The sequence below is a fragment of the Oryctolagus cuniculus genome, chromosome 14 (genome assembly GCF_964237555.1).
Source record: "Oryctolagus cuniculus chromosome 14, mOryCun1.1, whole genome shotgun sequence".
Classification (NCBI taxonomy): domain Eukaryota; kingdom Metazoa; phylum Chordata; class Mammalia; order Lagomorpha; family Leporidae; genus Oryctolagus; species Oryctolagus cuniculus.
In genome coordinates, this window is record NC_091445.1 from 32,834,235 (window position 1) to 32,850,695 (window position 16,461).

General features: G+C 43.2%; 1 pseudogene; it reads left to right on the forward strand.

Moving 5' to 3' along the window:
* Window positions 1-1,219: 1,219 nt before the first annotated feature.
* The window catches only part of LOC127492805 (peptidyl-prolyl cis-trans isomerase NIMA-interacting 4 pseudogene), a 132,468-nt pseudogene continuing 117,226 nt past the window's right edge, over window positions 1,220-16,461 (forward strand).

Genomic DNA, 16,461 nt, shown 5'->3' on the forward strand with positions numbered 1-16,461 from the left:
AAAAAAAAAGTTTATGTCTGATTGTTAATAAACAAACGTATTCACTGAAACTTGTCTCTGGTGCTTCTTGTTGAAGAACACTGTCGCCCTACCATCCCGGCAGTGTGGGCCTTGCTGGACAAGTCCGCATATCTCTGCTTATTAGGTGTGTGACCTTGGCCCAGTTGCTTATCCTTTTGATGCCTTAGAATCCTCAGCCACAACCTGAGAATGGTAACAGTACTCATCTCAAGGAACAGTAATGAGGATCAAAATTATTTAGGTAACGGCTGTGATTATTGTTAATTTATGGTTGGCCTGAATCTGTGAGAAAGGATGAAGAATAGAAAATATGGACGCATGGGATGACAGAACGCTCCAAATGGCTCCAGGGATGTTGCATAGGAAATGGAGGGGTGTGTGTGTGTGTGTGTGTGTGCGTGTGTGTTGGGGAAGGACGGGCCGGGACCAGGCTGAGAGCTACAGGGACAATGCCTATTGAGGGCACGAGAGAAGATTCCCCCATGATAAACATTTTTCGGTTCCCAGACAAGATCTCTCCTCAGCGGCTGTCTGCCCTGCCCCTGCGTGATGAGGACCTACTTTTGCAGGCTGTCGGGGCTCAGCCAATCGCTCCTGAAGCTCCTGAGGAGAACAACATCACATCAGTCTCAGTGTTCTCTTCCCAACCAGCAGTCCGGCAGAAGCAAGGCCTGTCAGTGCTGAAACCGGACAGCCAAGAATCACCCTCCCCTTGCTGAACAGCAAGCTTCCTGTGGTTGGTAACACACTAACAGTCCATAGTAAATCTTTGCCTACCTGGGTGTAACTTGTAGTGCCATCATAGCTGCTTTGGCAAAAACAACCAACCAACCAAACAAATAAAATCTGCTGAGTTGCCTTTCCAAGATCCCTGATAAAACAGGACGGGAGCGGAGGCGGCCAACCTTGTGTTATGAAGGCTGTGTAGAGCAGCTCAGACTGACGGGAGAGGCACTTGTGGTTCACCACCACGCTTTGTGACACAGGGCCAGTGACGATTCAGTAGCCCTCTTTGAATACACGATGTATGTAAAGCCACGGCTGCTCAGAGGAGCTTCCCCCCTTCCTCTGCAACCATTGTGCCCTCTCCCTTCGTTTCCTCCAGTTTCACTCCAGTTATCCTTTTCTCCATAAACTCCCATAAACTCACTTGAAAGGGCTGATGTTGGAAGACTTCCTATATACCTGTGTATGAAAGATGCCTGAAGCAGACAAGCTAGTGACTCCTGTTACACAGAGCAGTCAGGAGTCACGGAAAGACTCCTGGTGGAAGAACTACTTGTTCCATGGAAGCAGCTGTCAGACCAGAAGTCTGTTGAAGCGCTCCGCAGTGCTGTCCATGGAGCAGCAGTGTCAGGATCACTCAGGAGTTCCTAAGAAATGCAAAAGCTCAGAACGTCCTTTGCAAGGTCTCAGGTTGGGGCTCGCATGGTGGCACAGCCTGCAAGCATCCCATATGGGAGTGCTGGTTCGAGTCCTGGCTTACTGCACTTCCAATTCAACATCCTGCTGATGAGCCTGGGAAGGCAGCAGAGGATGGCCCAAAGCACTTGAGCTGCTGCCATGCAAATGGGAGAATGGGATGAAGGTCCTGGCTCCTGGCTTTGACCCGGCCCAGCCATGGCCGTTGCAGTCATTTGGGAAGTGAACTAGTGATGGAAGATCTCTCTCTCTCTCTCTCTCTTTCTCTCTTGCCCTGCCTTCCAAATAAATAAATCAATGAAAGGTCTCAGGCAATTTATGAGCACAATAATGTTTGAGACATTCTGTGCCAGTGGACTCTACTGGCCACCTTCTTTCTTGGAGGGGGGCACCACTGTGAGGGGCGCTGACTGTGAGTCTGCCCATGGAGGAGCAGAGGGACCCCTGGCAAGCAAACATAATGCTAATGAGCACACTCATTACAAATACAACCTCTGCTTTGAATTGGCAATTGAAGAAATATTCAAAGAAATATGTGTAATTCTTCATGTTGAGATCTTTTAAGTCCTTGGGGGTCCTGAAGTGAAAGATGCCTCCAGAATGTGGTGTAAACTTGGATTCCTTAGAAATTTAGATCAAACGTGAGCATCAGCAAAGTGTGTGTATGTGTGTGTGTCTGCACACGCGGGGGCCTCAAAGGCAAAAAATATCATCAGTTCCAAAACGCTAGAGTTGTGTTGAGGTGGTGTTGAATCTCGAGCCCTTTCTGAGAAAGACCACTTCTCCAGCCGTTGAACCACAGAGAGCTGCTGGTTTGTGGGGAAGAGGTGGTGTTTTCCTTTAAGTTACAAGTTGCATTCCCTTCAGCTCTGCAAGCATCAAGGTCAGGGCCTGTTCGGAATAACTGAATGCTAATTGACTTGCTGGGAATTCTTGGGCATTGTCTTGTTTCGGCCAACAGAATGTTGGCCGTGTGTAAATCATTCTCTCTGGCAGGCTTGGACACACATTTGAAGTGTCTCTGTTTTATAGGAGTGGGATCAATCTCTACCTATGCTGGAAGGTTAGAAAAATTAGGATGAGAGAAGGGAGACCTCTCCCCTGTACATTGCTCTATCATGAGTGAGTGTCACCATCGCCAGGAATCCTATAGCCTGCGTTTACCTCCAGGTAAGAAACAGGCTGACTGCAAAATTATGCTAATGCTTTCCAAGGAAATGTTTTTGTTCTCTAGGCAAACATACACAGGCTTCTTGCTTGAGCAACCCCTGAGCAGCCCCCTCCTCCACACACGCACAGACATGCGCACACACACAGGCATAGACCGGCCGGCACACTTAGAAAGACCATGCAAGGTGACCTTGGATTTGCACCCGCTACTCCTTTCTCAACGCAGTGGGCAGTGCTCCAAACACTCAGCAGCGTTCGGCACAGTAATCATCTGGCCTTCCTTGGAAACCCTAAGCAGGCGATACACAGATTTGTACATCTTTCTTTGCTTTCATTTCATACTAACCATAATACTGTTTTTGTTTTAATTTTTCCATTCATGAGCTATATGGCCTTGGATAAGTCACAGTGCTTTAATTGCCTTGTTTATAAAACCTAGGGGTTGTAGCCTTTTGCTGGAGCTTGGGTTCCAAGGTTTTTCTCTGGCTCTGGGAAGCACAAGGCTGTCCATCTTGGACTTTCAGCCTGGAGGAAGCTTTAGTCCTGCAGTGTGAGTGTTAGTGTCTTAGTGGTTGTGCTGGGAGTTCCAGATCTGACATTGGCAAATTACTTGGATCTTCAGTTCTGTAAAATGGAGATAAATATCGCGTCTTGCCTCCCTGCAGGCAATGGGGACACAGGATATTGCAGCCAGTGAAGTGCTAGCCAGTGCAGACAAGGCCAAAGCATCCGAGTTTGTCTGATGAGTCCCTTTAACCGGGAGCAGTCATTGAGCTATTCCCAGCCCATGAGCTTCCTCACTGTTTGCAGCTGTGCTGCTTGGCTCAGGTCACTCACAGAACCCTTTGAAGGTGCAGAGCTCAACAGCACCCATTCAGAATTTATAGGGGAAATCACAGGCATAGGAAACACATGTGTAACTACGCTTGAGAATCACTGACCAGGAAATCTTAGTGCCTTCTTGATCGTAAATTCCAACTTTCAACTATATGACGGGATATCCCTTTTTTCACATCTTGATGGACAGAGTCTGTAGGGGGCTAGCTTGTTGCAGCCTTCTCATGGAGCTTGACAAACACACCCTCTAGTCTTGATTCCTGGTTTTCTTCTCCGTTTAGTAAATGGAAGGAATCTTTGACACTACTGTTGGAAATGAACTTCCTGAGAATAGTGTCTCTTTGGAGAACGAGGCAAGATTCAATCTGAATTATATTTATATTTAATTCTTTCTAAGCCCTCTTCCAAGTGTGAACTGGGGCACAACGGAACGGCATCTTTTGCATTTTGGAACAGTAGCAGTGCATGGGGTGGAAATGACAGGGAAAGAGAAATGAAAATAGAGGAGGACAGGGGCATCACAGACAGGTTTCTCCTGAATACCTGGGCTACCAGGATTGTCTGTTTGCAGCTGTGCCTAAGGGACAACTGTCTCCCGGGTGACAAAGGTGTCTCTTTGGTCCTCCCTTCCCTGCCCTATTCTGGCTCCACCTTGTCTGCGAATAAACTCAAGCTAAATGTTTTTGAGTCTTAGTCCCAGGCAGCACCATGCGGAACCTCAGAGGAGGTGGCAGGATGGAGGAAAAAAATAGCTTCATCCAGAATAGGTGATTCGAAATAAAAGCAGCAAGGCCAATTCTCAGGAGGTGGCCCTTTTATTTGTCTTTATTTATTTCACTTCAGTGTGTGAGTAAGGTGAGACAGGAACAGCTGTCTCCTGCTAACCAGGAGCCCTGTTCTCTCAGGTAAGAATGATAATGCTGGGCTCATGCCTAGCGACAAACTTGCTCTAATTCATTCCTGGGGTAATGGACTTGCACAGCAGCGTCAAGTGCAGCCCTTAATAGCTTCTGGCTTTTTCCGGCACAAATGCGCTAGCGCTGTTTTCAGATGTATGTTCACTTTGAGGAAAAGAACAACAGAACCTTCCATGAGAGTGAGGGGAGAGAGAGAGAAAAGATTAAACCCTTTCTTTAATGTAGCGGGAAAGAATACAAAATCACCACAGTGCGTGCTCACACTGCTGCAAGCAGTGGTATTTGGGGAAAAGTTAGTTTCTCCCCAACTAGAAAACACTCGGGCACAGAACTTGGGCTGTGACTCCTCTTTATTTCCCTGGTTACATTAATGCTGTTTGCTTTGGGCTCCAGGGAGGAAGTCTAAAAATACTAGAGCCTATTTATTGCAGAGCAAGTAACAAAGATGGAAGGGACCTGCTTTAGCCTGAAAGGAGAAAAAAAAAGTATGAAATCTTAATGCTTTCATTTTTCAACTCTAAATCAAAGTCAGACGGTTCTGGGTACAACAGGATCTGGTGCCTCAAAAACCTGCGCAGCTGCTGACATTCTGATTTCTGAATGTTAATAGCTGATAGATGAAGGAGAGAGACTGCATTTAATGTGGTGCCTGGGAGGTGGGGCCACTGGGAGGTCTTTGGGCCATTGTGGGCGTGTCCTTGAAAGGTGGTTCTCCAGAGAGGTTTGGCTGAGTATCTTCTCTCTCTTCTCCTTCCTGGCATACCATACCATGTGATGTTGCTTCTGCTCCCGCCACGACCAGCCCCATCAGATGTGGGATTGTGGGGCCACCGGCTGCTGTAGCCTCCAACTGTGAGCTGAAATAAATCTTTTCATCCCTCGGAGGAGCTCCTAAGTAACGAGAAGCACACTCATGCTCAGACTTTGGCATGTTGGTTTTTTATTTTCACTTTAAATAAGCAATGTGGCAACATGGTAAGACAAATTCCAATGGTGCAAAAGGAAACACACTGAACAGTTCCTCTCCCTCTAGCCTCAGTGCTCCAGTTTCCGTTCTCTGAGGCAACCGTGATGTCAGGTCCTTGTGGTTCCTTCTGGAGGACTCTCTGTATATCAGACTTTGTGTGGTAGACACACGGGCACGTGTACCCCTCCCCCCAAGGCTCATGCTCATATGGCTCACTGTCGCTCCCCCTCTTCATGGAGGAACGACACTAAGCCCTGCCTAGGCTTCATATCCGAGTCACGGCACCATTATGTCGCTCCCCCTCTTCGTGGAGGAACGACACAGGACCCTGCGCTGTTCTTTTGTCTGCTCGGCCCTCCCCGGGTTTGCTGCTGGTTCTTCCCGGGTTGGCTACCGTCCCTTCCACCTCCGTGGAAGGACGGTTCCCCCTGCCACATTCCCCACTTCCGCAGGGGAGCGGCACACCGCCGGCCGGCTCTCTCGGGGGCTGCACAGGTGTTCCTCTTAGATGTTCCCCTTAGATGTTCCTGGTGCATGCCGTCTCTCTCCTCCTTTATAGTCCTCTTCCGCCAATCCTAACTCGGCTGCCCACACGCCGAGTACGCTGCTCTCCTCCAATCAGGAGCAGGTCCCACAGTTTATTGGTTGAACTGGAGGCAGCTGTGTAGAAGCTGTTTCCCTTCTCAGCGCCATATTGTGGGAGAGCAGATGCATAGAATAAGTCTTAATTCCAGTAACTTAGTCTAGTCCGAGTTGCTCCCAGTTGCTCCCCACAGCTCACTCTCTCTTTCTTTAATGTAAAAACTGCATTTTACACACACTCTCCTGCCCTTTGTCTTTCTCACTCAAGATGATCTTGGAGAAAATTTCATATCAGGACATAGAGGCTAGTCTTCTTTATTTTCAGAGTTGTACAGACATCCACGGAGGCATGCATTGTAATTTATATCCCCAGCTCCCTACTGATGCAAATTTAGGGTCTTTCCAATTACTCACCATTACCATGCAGGAGTGGATATTATTAGGCATTTACCTTAAATTACAAAATACCTTAAATTATAAAAATTGCTATAATGCAAATTGATTCTCACCTCTCTCCTTCTCTGTGGTTCTAAGTTTCTCCCAGGCTGAGTGAACAACTTGTGCAGACTTAACTGTCTTTTAGGTTTAAAATATTAACTGCAGGTCAGAGTGCAGCCCTGATTTCTGGATGTGGGATTCCACTGTGACTTTGTTCAGCTGTTACCAACCTGGTGAGGGAGGACAGAAGTCTGAGCAGTGTTCCCACACAGTCAATAGATCAGTGACTGAGCAAATGTGACCCTTTCTGCGACAGTGGTAAGGTCACCAAAGTCCCCTGAACAGCCTGAAGAAATCAATTCCAACAATGGTCTAGGAGTCACCTCTGGCATGGGGCTTTCCGGATGCACAGAATTTCTGTCTCTGCACTGATAAGGCCATACATATGTATGCCCAGACCTCGGGGCTCCCTAGGGCTCCAGTTTTCACAACTCTGAATAAATAGCAACTGGAACACATTCGGAATGAGACTGAAAGCTCCTGGATGCTGGGAGCCTTGTGCTTTTACTTTTAAAATAGCACGCGTGTTCTGAGGCTGGATCAATGGGAACCCAGTCATGTAAGAAGGTGAGGTAGTCCTCCTGCCTCAGATGCAAGGCTGTGCGGATGCCGACTCTCCTTCAAACAAGATGCTTCCTGGTGTGGGGCAGGTGCAACAGCTAGAGGAGGCTTGCTCCATTCATAAAGGGAAGGAAAAGCAATATTAGGAGAGAGGGTGGTAGGCAGTATCTGGTGTGAGTTTAAAAACTTCTGCTTTAGTTTAAGCACTGGGTGATTTTTAGTTAGAACCAAATCAGAAGATCCAAGTTAAGCTTAGGAAAAACAGGCAGCATAATTGTTCTGCAGAATTGTCTTGGTTTAAGAAATATTACAGCATGTGGTTTCTGTTCTCCTTTCTGCTTTTGTGCACCTGTGTTGCCTCTATTCTCAGCTCCCAAGGGTGGCACAGTGGCTCCTACCACCTCCTCCCCTAAACTCACCTCGGCTCTTAACTGGCAGGAGAAGAGAAGGAACCCTTCTCTTCCTTTCAGAGTTCAAATGAAAGTCCCAGGTGGTCAAGGGTCTGAAGTCAGGAAGCCCCTAACAAACTGACAGACGAATGGGTGCTCGCTCAGTGTCCCCCAGCTCATAAATATCGCAGCTGTCCTCTCACTGGGCATATGGCTTTGGCTCACTTGGTTTCCTGCTGTCTTCCCTCCTTCCTTAGTGGAACTTGGTTGAATGTGATCCTCTTTGTGGCCCCCTTATTTCTAAACTAGTCCCCTTCTTACCCACTACCTTTATTTTTTCACATTTATTGAGCATGGGCATTCTTCTAGTTCCTATTCACTTTTAATGAATTAATTTGAAGAGCTAACGGATACAGGAAGAAATGTTATAGACAGACAGAGACCTTTCACCTGCTAATTTACTCCCCAAATGCCCACAACTACTGGGGTTGTTCAGGGCAAAGCCAGTAGCCTGGATGTCAAAATGGGTACCAGGGACCCACATACTTGAGCCAGCACCTGGTCCTACCAGGGCACATTACCAGGAAGTTGGAGTCGGGAGCCGTAGCTGGGAATTGAACCTAGGCACTCCGATGTGGGATGTTGGCATCCCAAGTGCTGTCTTACTGTTGTGCCAAATGCCCACCCACTAGTTCCTATTCTTGACTGTTTTTATTTTAATACGTGTAAGAAATAGATATGCATCTAAAAAGGAAAATATAGCATGTGTGCTCAAAGATAAGTATAAGGAGCAATAGGAATACAGAGGAAGGAAAAATTAAATACTTAGGGTAATAACATTTGAATCCAGTTTGAAACTTGATCAGAGTTTGGCAAGTCTGTGGAGCAACTTTATCAATCAACTATTACTTAGAAAAGAAGTATGAAGCTGGGATCATCAAAAAGCAGAAAAGTGCAGCGGTAAATCTACCCACAGTTTTGTATTGATCTCCTAGAGCTATCTACACTATTCTGATCATACCCAAGAGAATTGAGGGGAAAATAATTAAAGACCAGACAAAGCATGAGAAGTATCAGGAACAGAGTTAATAAATAAATTCTGAAAGATAATTAGACACCAATTTAATATGAAATTAAAAATATTTATTTATTTGAAAGACAAAGTGACACAGGGAGAGGAAGGAGAGAGAGAGAGAGAGAAAGAGAAGACAGAGAATGAACTCCCATTGCTGGTTTATTCACTAAATGGATGCAATAGCCAGATCTGGGCCAGGCTGAGGCAAGGAGCCAAGAACTCTGTCCTGGTCTCCCATTTGGTTAGCAGGGGCCTGAGCACTTGGTTCAACATCTACTGTCATTCCCACAGGCATTAGCAGGAAGCTGGATTGGAAGCAAAGCAGCTGGACTCAAAATGGCTCTCTGATATAGGATGCTGGCATCGCAAGTGGCAACTTAGCTTGCTGGGACACAATGCAGCACAAAGACAATAATTTTAATATGAGATTGTTGAAGAATAGAAACCAAAAATCGAACTCAACTAAATCAAACTAAACCACACCACCAACCATCAGCACCAGAAATAGAGAACAGTGATTTGTGGAACACAGCCCAGTGACATTAGAAGTCAGTTAACAGAAGAGATTGGCTTTTTTCCCCTGGAATCCCTGTGATGGATTGCGTGTTCATACCTGGAGTCAGAGGAAGAATTAGAAGACTCTTTCTAGCCCTGGGGTCCTCTCATTCTAATATTTTGTTTTACATCAACGGCTGCTCTGTGAAGTGCCTTCATCTGCTGCTACAAAATCGCTGATGCTCACTGGGAGACAAATGTGGTGCTCCCCAGAAGGACTTGAAAGAATAAACAGGAGAATTCCATTCTTTCATTCAGAGTTATATGGAAAATAGAACATTTATAGCCCCTTTAAAAATTCCAAAAATGCATCGCAAAAATGATCCTGGCAAGGACAGCAACTATGCGAGCAGCAGGCTCCAAAGATTGTTTCTGCCTATGCCTTTCCTTCCTAACCCAGTTCTTCCCCAAAGCAGATTCTTGCTATCTTTTATAAATTATTGTTAGCAGACACTGGTCTTATTTATGTGATCCCTTTGACACTTAATTCTATCTTTATGATTAATTATTAACTTAAATGGATCACTTTAACTAGTAAGATATCATTGGTACATGCCAACTTAATGGGATTTGGAGTCCCATGGCATGTTTCTAACTCTATCATTAGGGGTAAGTCTAATCTCATCTCTTTTAGATTATTTTGTCCCCCCAAATGGCTAGCCATGCTCCTGGCATGGGTTCTCATACTTTTTGTAAGTGATCGAGCAGTTTTCTTTCACTCAGTGGTAATCTTTGCCAGGTACTTTGACATGTAATTGCTCTTTCTCAAATCAGCCTTGCAAAGTGAATATTATTATCTCCATTTTTTAGACAAGCAGTCTGGAGCTCCTGGTGTTTTGGCAAATGTCTCAAAGAATGTGGGTGCTCAGTGTTGAGAACTGGGTCTCCTGCTTGCCAGTTATGTCACCTGCCAGGAAATGGATCCTCCAGCCTCACTTCAGCCTGCAGAGCTGGATTTTCACTCTGGAGATGGATGTCAGTCTACTGCAAATATGTGAATTAATTGTTCCAGCAATGTTTGATAATACAAAAAATGCACCTTGGAGCACCTACCATGAGAAACAACTGTAAACAAGTAAGAGACTCCAAATAAGAAAAAGAAGGAAGAATGTAATAGAATGACACTCTTGGTTCTGAGCCACACAAACTGTCCTACGACATCATTCAGCCCTCTTCCCTCCATCACTCAGAACTTGCTGAGCAAGCTCAGCTGCCCAGTGCTCGTGGTGTTGGAGTTAGAGGCTGGTTTTGCATGCACTGCAGCTGATGGTTCACTGCCTCTTCTGAGTGTCTACTCTATCCATAGCTGATCAACGCTGAGCCCCTGAGATCACACTATTCTCTAGGGGAGTCAGCCAACATGTTACATAGGGCCATTTCCATCATGGAGAGGGCAGCACTTTGTTCTCATTGGAACAGACACTTAGCTCTGGATACCAAGTGCTTTCTCCACCCAAAACTGATGTTCACAGCTTGAGGTATGTGCTATTCAGTGTTGCATTCCTCAGATTTCCAGCGGTGCATAACAAGTTGACACCAAGTTAACACTTGGGTTATCTCACAATTTCCAAGGGTCGGGAATATAAACATTATTTATCTTGGCTCTCAGTTCTCTTAATAAGGCTGTAATCAAAGCGTTGTTGGTGTGGCTTCTCATCTGGAGGCTCAGCTAGGCAAGAACCTAGCTCTAGGCACATACAACTCATTATTGGCCATTTATTGGAGGAGACCTCCAGGACATAGAGGCCACGTGAGGTGCCTTGACATGGAAGCTGCACCACAGAAAGTCTGGAATGTGGCTGCTTACTTCCTCATCGTCAGTAGGAGAAATGGTCCCTTCAGTATGCTGAAGTAGAGTCCTAGAAGATGAAATATGATCATGAAAGTAATATACTATTACCTTTTCTCCTATTCTACTGTCTAGAAGCAGTTCACACACCATGAACTCAGTCTTGGAGAGACTGTAAACAGAAATTGATCACTGGGACTAGTGAGATGGCATTGGTACATGCCACCTTTATGGGATTGAATTGGAATCCCCTGGTATGTTTCTAACTCTACCATTTGAGGTAAGTCAGCTTGAGCATGTCCCGAATTGCACATCTCTTCCCTCTCTTATTCCCACTCTTACATTTAACAGCAATCATTTTTCAGTTAAGTTTCAGCACTTAAGAAGAATTGTGTATTGATTACAGTATTCAACCAAAAGTATTAAGTAGAACAAACAAAAAAATACTAAGAGGGATAACATATCAAGTTGCTCATAAACAGTCAGGGTGAGGGCTGATCAAGTCACCATTTCTCATAGTGTTCATTTCACTTTAACAGGTTTCCTTTTTGATGCTCAGTTGTCACCTATCAAGGAGAACAAGTGGTATTTGTCCCTTTGGGATTGGCTTATTTCACTCAGCATAATGTTTTCCAAATTCCTAACAGGGATCACTTTTCAGTTAAAATTTAAACACCTAAGAATAATTGTGTGTTAATTAGAGTTCAACCAATGGTACTAGAACAAAAAAAAAATACTAAAATGGATAAAGTATTACATTGTACATCAACCGTCAGGACAAAAGCTGATCAAGTCACTGTTTCTCATAGTGTCCATTTCATTTCAACAAGTTTCCCCCTTGGTGCTCAGTTAGTAGTCGCAGATCAGGGAGAACACATGATATTTGTCCCTTTGGGACTGGCTTAATTCACTCAGCATGATGTTTTCCAAATTCCTCCATCTTGTTGCAAATGACCGGGTTTCATTGTTTTTGACTGCTGTATAGTATTCGATAGAGTACATGTCCCATAATTTCTTTATCCAGTCTACTGTTGATGGGCATTTGGGTTGGTTCCAGGTCTTAGCTATTGTGAATTGAGCTGCAATAAACATTAATGTGCAGACAGCTTGTTTGTTTTCCAATTTCATTTCCTTTGGGTAAATTCCAAGGAGTGGGATGGCTGGGTTGAATGGTAGGGTTATCTTCAGGTTTCTGAGGGATCTCCAGACTGACTTCCATAGTGGCTTAACCAATTTGCATTCCCACCAACAGTGGGTTAGTGTCCCTTTTTCCCCACATCCTCTCCAGCATCTGTTGTTGGTAGATTTCTGAATGTGAGCCATTCTAACCAGGGTGAGGTGAAACCTCATTGTAGTTTTGATTTGCATTTCCCTGATTGCTAGTGATCTTGAACATTTTTTCATGTGCCTGTTGGCCATTTGGATTTCCTCTTTTGAAAAATGTCTATTGAGGTCCTTGGCCCATCTCTTAAGTGGGTTGTTTGTTTTGATGTTGTGGAGTTTCTTGATCTCTTTGTAGATTCTGGTTATTAACCCTTTATCTGTTGCATAGTTTGCAAATATATTTTCCCATTCTGTCGGTTGTCTCTTCACTCTCCTGACTGTATCTTTTGAAGTACAGAAACTCCTCAATTTGATGCAATCCCAATAGTTGATTTTGACTTTGACTGCCTGTGCTTCTGGGGTGATTTCCAAGAAGTCATTGCTGGTACCTATATCTTGCAGGGTTTTTCCAGTGCTCTCTAATAATTTGATGGTGTCAGGTAGTAGATTTAAGTCTTTAATCCATGTTGAGTGAATTTTTGTGTAAGGTGAAAGGTAGGGGTCTTGCTTCATGATTCTGCACATGGAAATCCAGTTTTCCCAGCACCATTTATTGAATAGACTGTCCTTACTCCAGGGATTGGTTTTGGATCCTTGATCAAATATGAGTTGGCTGTAGATGTTTGGATTGATTTCTGGTGTTTCAATTCTGTTCCATTGGTCTATCCATCTGTTTCTGTACCAGTACCATGCTGTTTTGATTACAACTGCCCTGTAGTATGTCCTGAAATCTGGTATTGTGATGCCTCCGGCTTTGTTTTTGTTGTACAAGATTGCTTTAGCTATTCGAGGTCTCTTGTGCCTCCATATAAATTTCAGCACCATTTTTTCCAGATCTGAGAAGAATGTCTTCGGTATCTTGATTGGTATTGCATTGAATCTATAAATTGCTTTTGGGAGAATGGACATTTTGATGATGTTGATTCTTCCAATCCATGAGCATGGAAGATTTTTCCATTTTTTGGTATCTTCTTCTATTTCTTTCTTTAAGGTTTTGTAATTGTCATCATAGAGATCTTGAACGTCCTTGGTTAAGTTTATTCCAAGGTATTTGATTGTTTTTGTAGCTACTGTGAATGGGATTGATCTTAGAAGTTCTTCCTCAGCCACGGCATTGTCTGTGTATACAAAGGCTGTTGATTCTTGTGCATTGATTTTATACCCTGCTACTTTGCCAAACTCTTCTATGATTTCCAGTAGTCTCTTAGTAGAGTTCTTTGGGTCCCCTAAATAAAGAATCATATCATCTGCAAAGAGGGATAGTTTGAGTTCTTCCTTCCCAATTTGTATCCCTTTAATTTCTTTTTCTTGCCTAATAGCACTTGCTAAAACTTCCAGAACTATATTGAATAGCAGTGGCGAGAGTGGGCATCCCTGTCTGGTACCAGATCTCAGTGGAAATGCTTCCAGCTTTTCCCCATTCAATAGGATGTTGGCTGTGGGTTTTTCATAGATTGCTTTGATTGTATTGAGAAATGTTCCTTCCAAATCCAGTTTGCTTAGATTTTTCATCATGAAAGGATGTTGTATTTTATCAAATTCTTTCTTGGCGTCTATTGAGATAATCATATGGTTTTTCTTCTGCAGTCTGTTAATGTGGTGTATCACATTGATTGTTTTACTCACATTAAACCATCCCTGCATACCAGGGATAAATCCCACTTGGTCTGGGTGGATGATCTTTCTGATGTGTTGTTGCATTTTATTGGCCAGAATTTTATTGAGGATTTTTGCATCTATGTTCATCAGGGATATTGGTCTGTAGTTCTCTTTCAATGCTGCATCTTTTTCCGGCTTAGGAATTAAGGTGATGCTGGCTTCATAGAAAGAATTTGGGAGGATTCCCTCTTCTTCGATTGTTCTGAATAGTTTGAGAAGAATTGGAGTCAGTTCTTCTTTAAATGTCTGGTAGAATTCAGCAGGGAATCCATCTGGTCCTGGGCTTTTCTTTGTTGGGATGGCCTTTATTACTGTTTCAGTTTCTGTCTCAGTTATGGGTCTGTTTAGGTTTTCTATATCTTCCTGGTTCAATTTAGGTAGGTTGCATGTGTCTAGGAATCTATCCATTTCTGATAGGTTTCCCTGTTTGCTGGCATACAAGTCCTTTAGTAGTTTCTGATGATTCTTTTTATTTCTGTGGTGTCTGTTGTTACATTTCCTTTTTCATCTCTGATTTTATTGATTTGGGTCTTTTCTCTTCTTTTTTTAGTTAGTTGGGCCAATGGGGTGTCAATTTTGTTTATTTTTTCAAAAAACCAGCTCCTCGTTTGGCTGATTTTTTGGAATGTTTTTCTTGATTCAATCCTGTTGATTTCTTCTCTGATTTTAATTATTTCTCTTCTCCTCCTAGATTTGGGTCTGGTTTGCTGTAGGTTTTCTAGATCCTTGAGGTGAATTGAAAGCTCATCTATTTGGTGCCTTTCCAATTTCTTGATGTAGGCACCTATTGATATAAACTTTCCTCTTAACACTGCTTTTGCTGAGTCCCATAAGTTTTGGTATGTTGCGCTGTTATCCTCATTTACTTCCAGAAAATTTTTGATTTCTCTTTTAATTTCTTCTATGACCCATTGTTCATTCAGGGGCATGTTGTTCAATCTCCATGTGTTTGCGTATGCTCTAGGGATTCCTGAGTTGCTAATTTCCAACTTCATTCCTTTATGGTCTGAGAAGCTGCATGGTATGATTCTAATTCTTTTGAATTTGCTGAGACTTGCTTTATGGCCTAGTATGTGGTCAATCCTAGAGAAGGTTCCCTGTACTGCTGAGAAGAATGTAAAATTTTAGCTGTAGGATTGAGAGTTCTGTATATATCTGTTAGATCCATTTGGGCTATAGTGTCATTTAAATCTACTGTATTCTTGTTGATCTTCTGTCCTGTTGATCTGTCTATTTCTGAGAGTGGATTATTGAAGTCCCCCAGTACTATTGTATTGGGGTCTAAGTCTCCCTTTAAGTCCCTTAACAAATCTTTTAGATAAACCGGTGCCCTGTAGTTAGGTGCATATACATTGATAATTGTTATATCTTCCTGTTGAATTGATCCCTTAATCATTATATAGTGTCCCTCTTTGTCTCTCTTCACAGTTTTTGTGGTAAAGTTTATGTTGTCCGATATTAAGATGGCTACGCCCGCTCTTTTTTCATTTCTGTTGGCATGGTATATCTTTTTCCAGCCTTTCACTTTCAGTCTGTATGGATCTTTGTTGGAAAGATGTGTTTCTTGTAAGCAGCAAATAGATGGGTTTTGTTCCTTAACCCAATCAGCCAATCGGTGTCTTTTAACTGGACAGTTCCGGCCGTTAATGTGCAATGTGACTAATGATAAGTGGTAACTTTGCCCTGCCATTTGCCAAAGATAAGTTCTAATATATGCTTTGAACTTCCTGTGATCTTTTGCTGTGAGGTTTCCTTCCTTTACCTTTTTTCATATTGATGACCGTGTTTCTGTGTTTCTGTGTGCAACACATCTTTAAGCATCTTTTGCAGGTTTGGACGAGTGGCGACAAATTCTTTCAATTTCTGTTTGCTATGAAAAGTCTTTCTTTCACCTTCATTCACAAATGATAGCTTTGCAGGATATAATATTCTGGGCTGGCAGTTGTTCTCTCTTAGTACCTGGGCTATATCTCGCCATTCCCTCCTAGCTTTTAGGGTTTCTGATGAGAAGTCAGCTGTGAGTCTGATTGGAGATCCTCTGAGAGTAATCTGACGTTTCTCTCTTGCACATTTTAGGATCTTTTCTTTATGTTTCACTGTGGTGAGTTTAATTACAACGTGTCGTGGTGAGGATCTCTTTTGGTCGTGTTTATTAGGGGTTCTGTGGGCTTCCTGTACTAGGATTTCTCTGTCCTTCTCAAAACCTGGGAAATTTTCTGCTAATATCTCACTAAAAAGGCCTTCTAATCCTTTCTCCCTCTCCATGCCTTCAGGAACTCCTAGAACCCGAATGTTGGGTTTTTTAATAGTATCCTGAAGATTCCCAACAATATGTTTTAGATTTCTAATTTCCTCTTCTTTTCTTTGGTCTGACTGTATCCTTTCCTGTTCTCTGTCTTCTAAGTCCGATATTCTCTCTTCTGCTTCACCCATTCTGTTTGTAAGGCTCTCTAATGTGTTTGTCATTTGATCTATTGAATTCTTCATTATGATTTCTTGTCACTATCACAGTTTCCTGTTCTACTAGTTGTTTCATTTCATTTTGATTCCTCCTTAATATTTCATTTTCACGAGAGAGATTTTCTATCTTGTGCATTAAGGATTTCTGTAGTTCAAGCATTTGTTTTTGAGAACTTCTTAATGTTCTTATCAATTTTTTGAGATCTGCTTCTTGCATTTCTTCTATCTCATCATGT